The sequence below is a fragment of the Pygocentrus nattereri genome, chromosome 2 (assembly GCF_015220715.1).
Source record: "Pygocentrus nattereri isolate fPygNat1 chromosome 2, fPygNat1.pri, whole genome shotgun sequence".
In the NCBI taxonomy this organism is placed as follows: Eukaryota; Metazoa; Chordata; class Actinopteri; order Characiformes; family Serrasalmidae; genus Pygocentrus; species Pygocentrus nattereri.
In genome coordinates, this window is record NC_051212.1 from 47,731,020 (window position 1) to 47,743,904 (window position 12,885).

The following is a 12,885-nucleotide window of genomic DNA, read 5'->3' on the forward strand; positions in this document are numbered from 1 at the left end:
CATTTCATGATGCAAAGCATGCAGATGGTTTTTTTGAGTGGTCATGCCTGCATTGTCTTTACTAAAGAACCTTCTTTTTTAAGAGTGTAGAATGCTCTTCCAATTCCAGCTGTTCTAAAGTGCTTTTCCTTGTCCAACTGTTCTGGATTGTTCACACTTCTTGAATGCTCTTCTCCTTTCACACTGTTCTAGTACATGCTTCTCTATTCACACTCTTCTAAAGCACCTACACAGTTTTAAAAAGGTGTACTCTTTCACGCTGTTCAAGTCTTCATTCCAACTGTTTTGGAACAGTTCTAGAATACTCTTTTATTCCAGTTGTTCTAGAATGTTTTCCACATCCATTCTCTTCTAGAATTTCCTTCTTCATCCACACTGCTCTAGGATGTCCTACTCATTCATACTGTTTCAGAATGCTCTCCCTGATCTAGGTGTTCTAGCATGTCCCTTTCCATTTGGTTCTTGAATGACCTTCTCCCTTTACACTTCTGGTATGATCTTCTTATTTGAGAGGTTCTAGATTACTCCTCCTACTCCAACTGTTCTAGAATGTTCTTTTCCTACGTACTGTTCTATAATGTCCTTTTTCATTCACACTCTACCATGTTCATGTTGTTCTAGAATGTCCTATGATGTCATTCAGCCAGTTCCAAAAGGTTCAACTCTATTCATACTGGTTCAGTTCTTACACTAAACATTCCTAATCCAACTGCCAGTGTTCGAAAATGTGCCGGTTGAGAGACGTTTTGGGGATGTATTTACGGAAAAGATTTTGGTGACTATTGACTTCCAGTGTTTGCTACAATAGCCTTTTAGCTCCATTGCAAAACTGAAGACAGCAAAGTTTGGACAGCAAACATTTCATGTTGGTCATTTGGGGTAAAATGTAGGGAAAATTGTTTAAGCTACATTTTTGCCAAACCATGGCTGTACCTGGTTCTAAAGGGTTCTCTGAAGTGAGAAGTTTTAGTCACATTCTGCTGTCATTGCAACATGTGTATTTATTCCCAAAACGATAGACTCCAATGGGAGTCCTAAGATATACCTCATTAGGAGGCCCTTTAGCAATCGTTACTTTCAAGCTTTGTCATAAAGTTGCTACACGACACATTATGTCTGAATCTATAGGGCCATCCATTCTCAGGATGCCTTCTTTAAGACAGCACAACATGAACATAATGAGACAGGGAAGCGGTGGTTATCAGGACGCAGTGATTTAGTGGGTGAATGCTGGCATGTGGAATGCATTATCCCAGCGTAAAGATTTCGGCGGGGGGATTCTCTCTGGGAAACAGAGGGCTGGGGCTCAGCCCTGGAGTCGAGGAGTGTGAAAGTCTTTGGCTTCCCCTCGTCAGAGGAGCATGAAGCCGACATGCCAGTAATGTAATGATGATTACCCAGGGGAGGTTGAACCATAGTCCAGGCCACCTCAGCATTATATTTCCAATCAGTATGGCAGACGGTGATGGGGTTCTTAAAGCCGTCTGGTGCATCGGGAGAGGCCCCAGCACTTGCTGAGCTGGTTGTAAATCAGGCCATTTTCTACTTAATGTGAAGAGACAGTCAGCAACCCCAGTGGTGCAATCCTCATTGATTGGGGGAAAGTGTTTGTTTGAAATAAAGTCAGAGCCTTCCAGGACTGAGCCCAACTTTGTTTAAACGCTGTAACATTCGATACAAAATGTTACTTCCAGGTGATTTATAAGAGAGGGAGTGCGTCTCAGCAGTGAGAGAAGCAAAAGAACTCGAAATCAGATTGTAATTTGTGAAGGATCTCCCGTTCGCATAGTTTCAAAAGCCAGCAAAGCACCTTTGGCATTCTCCGCAATAATGCATGACAGATGCACATAGGCACGTGCTTGCTGCTGGTAGGAACCAGCAAATGTGGCTGATATCGCTGTTGGGTAATGTAGTTATTTTCTCTTTTTCCTCCCGATTCCATATGATTCCAGCATGCTGTGGGAAGACAACCCACAATCAAGCTAAATTGAATTTGTATTTTTTTTATACTGCACTACTACTGTACTGTCATTTCTCTTGAATGTAAAACATCTGAAAATACTACAGTGATATTAGTGTCTTAGGACCTGATGTGAGCTTGTTACGAGAATATCTGGGGACTACCATGAAATTTTGGGCTAAAAATTGGTGGGAACGTAGATTTATTTGGGTAAGATGTTGTGAATCTCAAAATAGGGGGGCAACGGTGCACTTGTCAACATTGTCAAATGGACAACAAGCCTTTCATTAGCCCAGAGGTGGGGAACTTTGGCTCTGGAGGGCCAGATTCCTGCAAAGTTTGGTCATTTTACTGCTCAAGTACACCTGATCCAACTCATCAGTAAGTTACCAGGTTTGGTTGATGTGCTAGGGCATGGAAATAAACAACATGTGCTGGACTCTGGCCCCCACCCTTGCGTTAGCCCATAACGTAAGTTTGTATGGCTGAAAAGTCGCCAGAAAACTTAACACAAGCATGTAGATGTGTGACGAGGTTTGGACGACATATTAAATGTGGTAAAAATCTAAACATATTGCAAGGGAAAACAGTTCAGTTAGATAATGATAGCGTTTCGCTGGTGAACTTGTTTTTGCTTGCATTATCGATTCTACACTGGACAATAAATACACGTTAAATTTGGGGGTCAGCTTTTAGAGGGGGGGTGCACTTGTTTCCAGCAGATATAAAACTTTAACAAAGCGTCCCTGTGCCGATGCTTCGCCGAACACTGTGAGGAGACACCAAGTCACTGGGTAGGTTGTGACTGAATGGATGTAATGGATGAAAATGCAGACTGGAGATAGGACGACTCTGGACAGTTCTTTTCCAACGGTGAGTGATTTATTTACAACGTGAAGACAGACAAAAGAAAAACTGTACAAACCCAAAATACACAGCAGTTCAGGTAAGAATAAGTCTTAGGCTGCAAGGCCATAGGACTATATTCTTTAGCTTAGCTCTACTCCCTTTTCCTCAGCTTCCTCAGTATCTGAGGTTAGTATCCTCGAGCCGGCCTCCTTACTGAACCTTTCCCCTACCTCTTATAGGCTTAGCCCCACCCCTGCATCACCTGAGCTGAACCATTCCACTCTGCAGGGGTGTTGATAGTATAAGAGTGGATTAAAATCAGGGGTACATAAAATCACAATCCCATATCACAAGGCCTTAATATGTAATATTACAAGTAAGATGTTTCATTTAGTGTGAACATTTGTTAACCTGCCTCACTCTGTTTTCTGTGACTTAGGTTAGAGACATCACCCCTCTCATGAGCTAGCCGTGGGCCCTCCGGCACGCTCATGAGTGAGCAACGTCTGAGCTTGCCTCCCTTTTGCTGAGTCTACTAGGAAACAGGAAACAGGTGAGTGTTACAGGCAGGTGTTCAGGTAAGACACCCCCACGCCCACACATACACCTACACCTACAACTACACCCACCCCTGTCTCTGGTGATGGGCAACACGTTTGCCTCATCACAGTCCCTAAACACGTACTCTCATTACAAGATCGCAAGACTACTTATACCCTCTTTAAAAAAATGCTTTTTGAGTTTAAGTTAAACTTTAGTTAAACCAGTTACTGGCTACCTCGAAATTTTGAGTTCATTAAACTTCTAATAATAAGTTAACAGAACAAGAACAAGTTCAATCAACTTCAAATGTAATGGCTGCCCAATGCCTTAAATTGTAACACCAACATTTTTAAATCACTGGGAAAACAACTGTGTATATAAAGCTAATACACTGTTATTTGACATACAGAGGCTTCAAATAAAATCACTCATTTCACTCCTGATCGTTGTGCCACGCACTGTTCAGCCAAATGTGTTACGTCTGAAATCAAATGAAATAAACAAAACATTTGGTTGGTGTTTGGTTTATCGGTGTGATTTATAACTTAGCAAAGAAACAAACACACACAAAAATTTGCAATTTTTCTTCAGGAAATCAAATGTGGACCCCGACACATTCAAATCAAATAATTAGTTCCACAGCTTCTGGCGAGGATATCGGTTCCCGAATGCTTCTCATTAGTTACAGCCATCAGTTACCGTATTGCACTTTTCAGCTAAAAATGTCACTTGCATTTCATATATAAAGTGGTCATTTGAAGGGTTATTTTGTCCAGGCTTTTCTCAGATTGATTGTTTAGCCCTTACCATAATGAAAAGGGACTGCTTTTACTGCATTTTTAATTTACAGTACTGTGCGAAAGTTTTAGGCATCTAAGCAAATTCTTAAACAATTGACCTCAGCAGTGAGTTTATCACAATATACATTAGAACAAAGTCATATTCATAATTCAAATAACTCATAACTTCGAGTTATGAGTTATTATCGATCGATCGATCGATCGATCGATCGTTAGGAACCAGACGTCTGAAGAGCTTAATGCCTCTAAAAGCTAATTCTCAGAAAGTTATTACATGAAATGTCTACAAACACACTACAAGATATCTATCTATCTATCGGGGCCAGCAATTCCAGCTTGAGAGCAGCGGTGGCAAGGTTTATTTATACATATATATATATATATGTATCTTTCTTCTTTCGGCTGCTCCCTTTAGGGGTCGCCACAGCGGATCATCTGCCTCCATCTTGCCCTATCCACTGCCTCCTCTACTTTCACACCAACCATCTCCATGTCCACCTTCACTACATCCATAAACCTTCTCTGAGGTCTACCTCTTCTCCTTCTACCCGGCAGCTCCATCTCCAACATTCTTTGCCCAATATATCCATATATATGTATATATAAAAACCCTGACACCGCTGCTCTTAAGCTCGAATTGCTGGCCTCGTGGAGGAAAGATATTGCTGAAAAGGAACTCCAGGATACTCTCGGCAATGTTTTGTTTACTATCCGGCTCGACCTGCAAGCGGTAAAGACCCAGCTGGCGCATGATAAAGCTACTAAAGATGCTACAATGTCTACGCTAAAAAGTACGGTAGGAGAGATGTAGCACGCACTCAAGAGTGCTCCGACGATATCGCCGTGATGAAAGCTACTGTCGAGTCCCTCATAGCCACCACAGCCAAACTGGAAAATAAATGGGAAGATTTTGAATCCAGATCTCAGCGTAACAACATTAGGATACTGGGAGTACCGGAGGGCCCTGACACCTGTACCACTGCTGCTGTAGCTGCCTTACTGAACTTATGGAAGCGTTCGGTCTGGTAAAGGAGCCGCTTTTGGACTGGACCCACCGGACCCTCCAACCCAAACCCAAGCCCGGTGATCGTCCATGAGTTACTGTGTGCAGATTTCATTATCACAGTGACTGCGTTGACATTCTACGCCGCGCTAGAGAGCTCCAGCAGATTAAAGTCAGAGACCAGATCATCTCGATCTTCCCTGACTACACTGCCAAGGTAGCGCGGGCTCGAGCCGCATTAAATGAGGTCAGGCGCCAACTTCGTGGCATTGACGGTGCTCGGGATGGTCTGATTCACCCAGCGCGACTTCGCATAACATACAACGGTGTTGAGAAGGACTTCGTTTCAGCGGAGGAAGCCAGCCACTATGTCAAAACCTTGATTTCTCAATGAACACTAACAGCTTTTCAGTTCTGTGTTCAATCATTGCTTAGAGTTTATGGACTCACTAGCCTTAATTCCCTGCCTGTGCAGTATTAGGTGGTTTACTGGTTTGTTGCACTAACTAAGTTACTGTTTGTTGATAGCAGGCAGTTTTTTGTTTTGTTTTGTCCTTCAATCTCACTGGACACTGACATATAATAAGGCTATACCAGGTTTTATATTTTTGCACACCTGATCAGATCAGCACTACCTCTTTTTATGCTTTCTGCATCTTTTTGTACGGGACCCAGGGCCTGCTGTTATTTGCTAATTTGTATTCACGTGCTTTCCAGTATCATTCTGATCTGTGTAAAAATGTGATGTGTTCTTAAGGCAGTCATCTTTTTTTCATTTTGTTGGAATGTTCACCTTTAGATGAAACAATATTTTGCAATGCGAGTTTTTTCAATATATCACGTTTTGCAATATGTTTCATACCGTCAAATGGTGTTGAAATCGGGAGGTTTTTCCTTTCTTCTCTCTTTTTTTCTTCTGTCTCTTCTTCTTGCTTACTTTGCTCCGCATAGTCTCCGGGTAGTTCAACACTAGTGTGGACTATAACTTTAGTGTGGGAAACACTGCTGTCCCCTTTGTTCTGGGTTTGTGAGGGGACTTGGGGTGTATTTTTGTTTAGGGGTATGTTGGGGGGAGGGTGTCCCACCTCAGCTCTCTATGGCCATTTGCATTTTTGTTGTTTTTTTTTCTTTTTAAATGGTTAATGGCAATATAGATCCCAGCATTGCTGGGCCAGGCACACTTCTTAGATTTATTAGTTGGAATATTAGTTGGAATATTAGAGGTATGGGAAATCCTGTTAAGAGATCTAAGGTTTTTACACACTTGAAACGTTTAAACTCTGATTTAGTACTTTCACAGGAGATCATCACTTTTCACATTAAAGATCATCGTAGGTTACATTGCCTGTGGGTAAGTCAAGTCTTCCACTCAAACTTTAATTCAAAAGCTAGAGGAGTCGTCATTTTAATTAACAAAAAAGTTCAGTTCTCATCCAAAGATGTTATCGCTGATAGGAATGGCAGATACCTCATAGTTGCTGGTACCCTAATGCAAAAGGTTATGTTGGTAAATGTATATGCCCCGAATTTCAATGACGCTGAATTCGCTAACAGATTGTTGAGTAGCATCCCCTTCTTGAATACTCACCTCGTGATCCTCGGAGGGGATTTTAATTGTTTTTGACCCATTTTTGGACCGCTCTAATCCTCGTAATCTGACTCAATCTGCCATGTCCAACGTATTTTCTGATTTTATGAAACGGAACAGTCTTGTTGATCCGTGGAGATTTCGTAACTCCTCTGTCAAAAAGTTTTCTTTCTTTTCCCAGGTGCACCACTCATATTCTGGAATTGATGATTTTTTTTATTAACAGTACGCTTGATTCTTGTGTTAATTATTTGGACTATTTGGGTATTGTAATTTCTGACCACTCACCTTTATTACTAGACATTCTATTTTCTACCCATCAACGTAGCCCACCACTCTGGAAGTTTAACTCTTCTTTTGGCAGACAAGGAATTTTGTGAACTCATTTCAAGCTCCATTGATGAGTTCTTGTCTTTCAATCAGAATGACTCTTCATATTCATTGCTTTGGGAGACGCTTAAATATTGCCTGAGAGGTCAAATTATTTCTTATTTCTTTCTAATAAAATGATTAATACTCTGCTTAATGAACTTTCATCTGCGATTAGTAATCTTGATCAAACATATGCACTGAACCCTTCTCTGGAACTGCTTAAGCAACGTTTTGATTTGCAAGCAGAATTTGATCTCACTTCAACTAAAGAGGCAGAGCGTCGTGGCTCATATTACGAACATGGTGACAAGGCAAGTCAATTACTGGCACATCAATTATGACGGCAGGCCACTTCCCGCTTGATACCTAGTATTAAAAACATTCATGATATTTTTACTACAGATCCCTTGGAAATTAATGCTACTTTCAAATCATTTTACTCTTCATTATATAAATCTGAATTCCCTGCAGACGACACTAAAATGTACTAATTTCTTCTGAACCTTTCGAACCCTGTCATTGATACTGACATTGCTAGGCTTAACTAGACTCCCCACTCTCCCTTGGAAGAAGTTTCAACTGCAATTAAAGCTATGCAATCTGACAAAACCCCAGAGGCCCTGATGGGTTTCCGATTGAATTTTTCAAAACATTTATTGGTAAATTGGCTCCGCTTCTTTTATCCGTATTCAATGAATCCTTAGAAAGTGGTTCACTGCCACCAACTCTGACACAAGCCACTATTGCTCTCCTTCTCAAGATGGACAAAGATCCAACCTCCTGTGGGTCCTACAGACCATTATCTTTGCTCAATGCTGATGCACAGGTGTTGGCTAAGGTAATTGCATCCCGTTTAGAAAATGTGCTTCCTCATATTATATCCGAGGAGCAAAATGGGTTTATAAAGGGACGTCAACTGTGTAACACCCGCACACTTTTCAATATAATTTACTCAAAACATTCGGCTGAACTTCCTGAACTTGTAATTTCTTTAGATGCTGAAAAGGCATTCGATAGGCTAGAGTGGGAGTATTTCTTTGCAGTTTTGAGGAAATTCAGATTTGGTGATGAATCTATTTCTTGGATTCACCTCCTTTATTTGTCCCCTAAGGCCAGTGTCCACACCAATGATGATTATTCTGATTATTTTGCCCGTGGACGTGAAAGTCGCCAAGGTTGCCCTTTGTCACCTTTGCTTTTTACCATTGCTATTGAGCCTCTGTCTATTACGTTAAGATCTTCCTCCTTATTCAAAGGAATCACCCGTAATGGAAATGAATATAAATTATCATTGTATGCCGATGATTTTTTTATTATATATAACAGATCCCATACTTTCTATCACTGCTGTTTTGAGTATTTTGGAGAATTTCAGCACCTTTTCAGGGTATAAATTAAATTTGGGGAAAAGTGAGTGTTTTCCTGTTAATACTGCAGCTTCTCATCTTCAAAAGTCAGATTTACCTTTTCAGTTTAATCCATTGGGGTTCAAATACCTAGGTATCAACGTGACTTGTTCTTTATCTAGCCTTGCATCTGCTAATTTCACTCCCCTTATCTCAAAGATTACTTCCGATATTCAAAGATGGGGTAATCCCCCCCTTTTATCACCATCCATAAACTTTGTTACTGGTTAAAATCTCCTGGATCCTCTTGGTGTAAATTGGAACCATCATCCTGTAGGGGATCTTCTATATCTGCTCTACTTTATTCTTTAAGGAAATTTAGGGGATTGAAATTGAGGAAATTGAGGACTTTAGGAAAAGGATATTCTAGGTTTCACATCCTTACTAGCAAGACGCACCTTATTGTTGCATTGGAAGTCTGTTAAATATCCTTCTATCTCCCAGTGGCTCAAAGAAGTCATGTCTATTTTAAAACTTGAGAAAATTAAATATATGTTGAGAGGATGTACGGTCAACCCTTTATTTCCTTAATTTCATTTAGTTTCACTAATATGGAGATACTACCCGATTGAATGCATGCTTGTTTTTGTGTTACCTTTTATATTGTATAAATAACTAGCAATATGTGTGTTGAGGAATTGAGGTGGGGGCGTTGGTGGGGAGGGTGATTATTGTTTAATACACGGTATTTTGTGATTAATTTAATTATTTTATCATTGGTATCAAGGGGTTATTTATTTATTTATTTATTTATTTTTGCATGGTTTTGTTGTTGTGTGTGTATGTGACCGTGTACATATACATATATGTTTCAAAAAGGGGGAAAAATGGGAATCAGTGATTTTTTTTTTTTTTTTTTTTTTTTTATGATTGGAAGTATTGTGTTGTATTTTTACAATGAAAAAAAAAACAAAAAACAATGTCTTAGGTAAGACTTTCACACAGTACTGCATATATATATATATATATATATATATATATATATATATATATATATATATATATATATATATATATATATATGCATGCACTGCAAGTATATTAAAATATTAAATACACACACACACATACATACATACATACATACATACATACATACATACATACATACATATACATATATATATATATATATATATATACTTTCAGTGCCTATATTCACTTCAGATGGTGTCCTTGCCTTTGTAGTTATATAGTTGAACAAAACAGTATGGGTTTGTAAGCATAAACATGTCTCCAAACTAAATTGATAGGGAAAAGATATTTAGATAGTTTAGAAATCAACAAAAGTAGTCCATTGTTGCAAAGTCGCTGTTGGCAGTTACAGCTTCAGGACATCAAAGATAAGAAGTAACTGTTTGCAGCATTCTGTTTCAATTTTAGCTCGTTCCTCTTGAAAAGAAGACCTAAATTCCCCAGGATTACAAGGGTCCCTCTCGTAGACTCGCAATTTCAAAACCCTCCATGTATTTTCATTGGGGTTGAAGTCAGGAGATTGGCTTGGCCATTTTTAGAAATCAGCCTCGAGTTATTTTGGCAGTATGTTTGGGATCATTGTCTCGTTAAAACCTCCATCTTCTCCTTGTCTTATTTGGTTCACTGAATGATGACATTCTCTTGCTTCACTGTAGGTGAACATTGGTGTTCTTGAAATCATTCATGCAGCCCTTCGTCCTTCAAACATGACAAGCTGCATCACAGCCTGTTCTAGTTTTGGCTTCGCCTGACCTCACTTCATTGTTCCGAAATGTTGTACATTGTTCCAAACAATGACTGTGGTGCGGTGCGGTCCTTATCATTAATCTGGGAGCATGCTGTGTGATCTTGGGACGCACTCTTGTCTATGTCACGCATTTCATTATGTAACCTTTGTTTATGCTTATGAGCATACATCTTTATTCAAATGTAGAAAAAGACATGTGAAAATCAAGTGGATGAAGTGGATAAATGCACTAGAAATATATTAAGGCCTAATCCCATTTCTTATGTGTACCCTGACCCCTTGTTTTTAGGTATCACCTTGCCTCTTGGAACTAAATGAAAAGGGGTAGTAACTGAAATCTTTCCCGACAAAATGGGACCCTCAAATAATAAAGAGCATCACTTCATTAACAGCTACTGGTGCTGCTCTGTAGGCGACCCTGCCAGTCTGGGCAGGTTCAGCTCCTCACTCCTCAAAGCGGGGGGCAATTATTTATCATCACCCACCGCTAATTCTTCAGAGATTTTTCCGGCTGAAGTCAGCTATCCACCAGATTCTCGTTCGAATTTTTCAGTTCCACCTTAAAAGGTGAAGCAGTTACATTCTGGTGCTTCAGGCATGGACACTGCTGTACTACTTAAGGTGGAATGGGAACATTAGCTAGCTAGCTACTGATACATTAGTATGCTATTAGCGATTTTGAATGCCTGTTATGAAGAAAATGACCAAAATACATTGAAACGACATTAAACTAAGATAAAACAGTGGTTATAATTTTTTAACAGAGAAAATACTCACATTTGTGGGTGTCTTTGGTCGCCTGTGCCGCCATCTTGCCTGTTTTTCTTTTTTTTTTCCACTCTGTTTGGAGCGTATCTCTGAAAAACCTCCGTTTGGAGGGCCATGTAGCCCAAACACTTCACCCTGCCCCTCCATCTCAACTAGTATGGTCAGGGGTGAAATGGTCAACACTCTCACTGTAGGTTATGGTTCCACATAAACCCTTTTCAACATGCATATATTTAGACCACTTTAACAGAACAACAATGTTGGCAGTCTCCTAAATAGGGAGTAGCCACTGAGGTCATGCACGGAACATCACGTCTCCGGCCTACAGCTTGCTTCCTTCAACTGCTGCCGTTAGAGGGCAGCAGAAGTATAACAGATCAACCTCAGGGTGGCATCAGCTTTCACATCAGTGAGCCTGATACATTTCAGTTCTCCAGGAAACCAATAAACCATAATTTAATATTCTGACAAAGCTCATGATATGCGGCCTAATGCATTATTTATGATGTGTGAATCCTGTTGAATGGGAGGGAAAAGGGAAGGTTGCACTGTGGCAGGTATCGAGAGAATGAGAGAATCCTTTGTGTAAAACAGGTCTGGGGCTTCAGGAAGCATGGCTAAAGTTTTGTTGTCATAGTGTCACCATGCTATAAGCACCTTTGCTCTAGCTTTCAATATGGTATAACTACATTGCTTATGCAAGCGGAGACGTGCAGGCCAACACGTTAGTCTGGTATGCAGTCTGTCTGTGATTGCCTTCTAAAAAATGCCTTTGATGCATGATGTTTGGGTTCTTTTCGTAAGGCATGCAGCCAAAAAACTTTTTTTATGATGAGCGTGGTAACGCTAACCTTTCTAAACCAAGTGGGTTTTACCACGGCGGATGAGGTCACATAGATAAAAGTGAAGTATTTTGACAAATTCATGAAATAATTGCCTCAAACACACACTCCTCCACAGCTAATGAGACGGTGTAACGTGTCCAGCGGTGTTACTAGGCGTGCCGTAATTAGCTGTTTTCTTTCTCGCTCTCTTTATCCGCCATTGGCTGTGCATGTTTGTTGACTTGCCCTCGCAATTTAGATACAAAAGTGATCCTCTCTTACGTTCCTTATGACCGTGACAAGATGTGAATCAAGGAAAGCAGGCCTCGCCATAACCGCACAGGGGTCAGAGTGCTGGGTGTAACCCAACAAGGAAAAGGAACTTCCAAGAAGCCTACAGGATATTTACTGAAAATCAGCCAGCGTTCCCTGGCTCTATAATGGATTTGACACATGAGGATTCGGCAGGCCGGCTTCCGTGTTTACATCATGTTTTTAACATGCCTAATTGCCTGTGTGCGTTCGCTGTGAGTAGCAAGTCGCAGGAAACATGAGCTCCTCTGCCTGTCATTAATCAGATAATGTCAAGCCGTCTTGCTACTTGCACTTTAGCCTGAAGCCTCAACCCTCTATTTGTCCTCTGGCTTTTGGTATCAATAGCATGCTATAGACGGCAGGGCAGGTTCCTGAGCTGAGTGTGTTAACATGCTGATTCATTGCTGCAGAATGCCACGTTGGGGATACTCTGACTCACAGCGGTTTCAGTCTGTGTGCTTCGTAAACCCAAACAAGTCCAAACAACCCTACTGCACCCTCCAAGGAAAGAAGGGGTTTCCCAGTGGGCGTTAATTTAGCTTTATTAGCCTGCATGGGCTAGCCTAAGAGGTGGTGTTGTCATTACCAAGTCAGCTTGTGGACTGTTTTCACATCTATGACATTTTGATGTATGGTTTGTTTTTTGGATGAATAATCCATATACATTGTTCAATATACACTCACTGGCCACTTTATTAGGTACACCTTGCTAGTAAAAGGTTGGACCCCCCTTT

General features: G+C 40.5%; 1 protein-coding gene across 2 annotated transcripts in view; it reads left to right on the top strand.

Annotated features, from left to right (window-relative positions):
* Positions 1-3,318: 3,318 nt before the first annotated feature.
* The window catches only part of keap1a (kelch-like ECH-associated protein 1a), a 32,451-nt gene continuing 22,884 nt past the window's right edge, over positions 3,319-12,885 (top strand). Inside the window, exon 1 of one of the 2 annotated variants that reach the window (XM_017700270.1) lies at positions 3,319-3,362. The gene's annotated coding sequence lies outside the window, so the exon portion shown is untranslated. Of the gene's footprint in view, positions 3,388-12,885 lie in introns of both variants that reach the window. The other variant, XM_017700271.2, reaches the window with a different exon arrangement.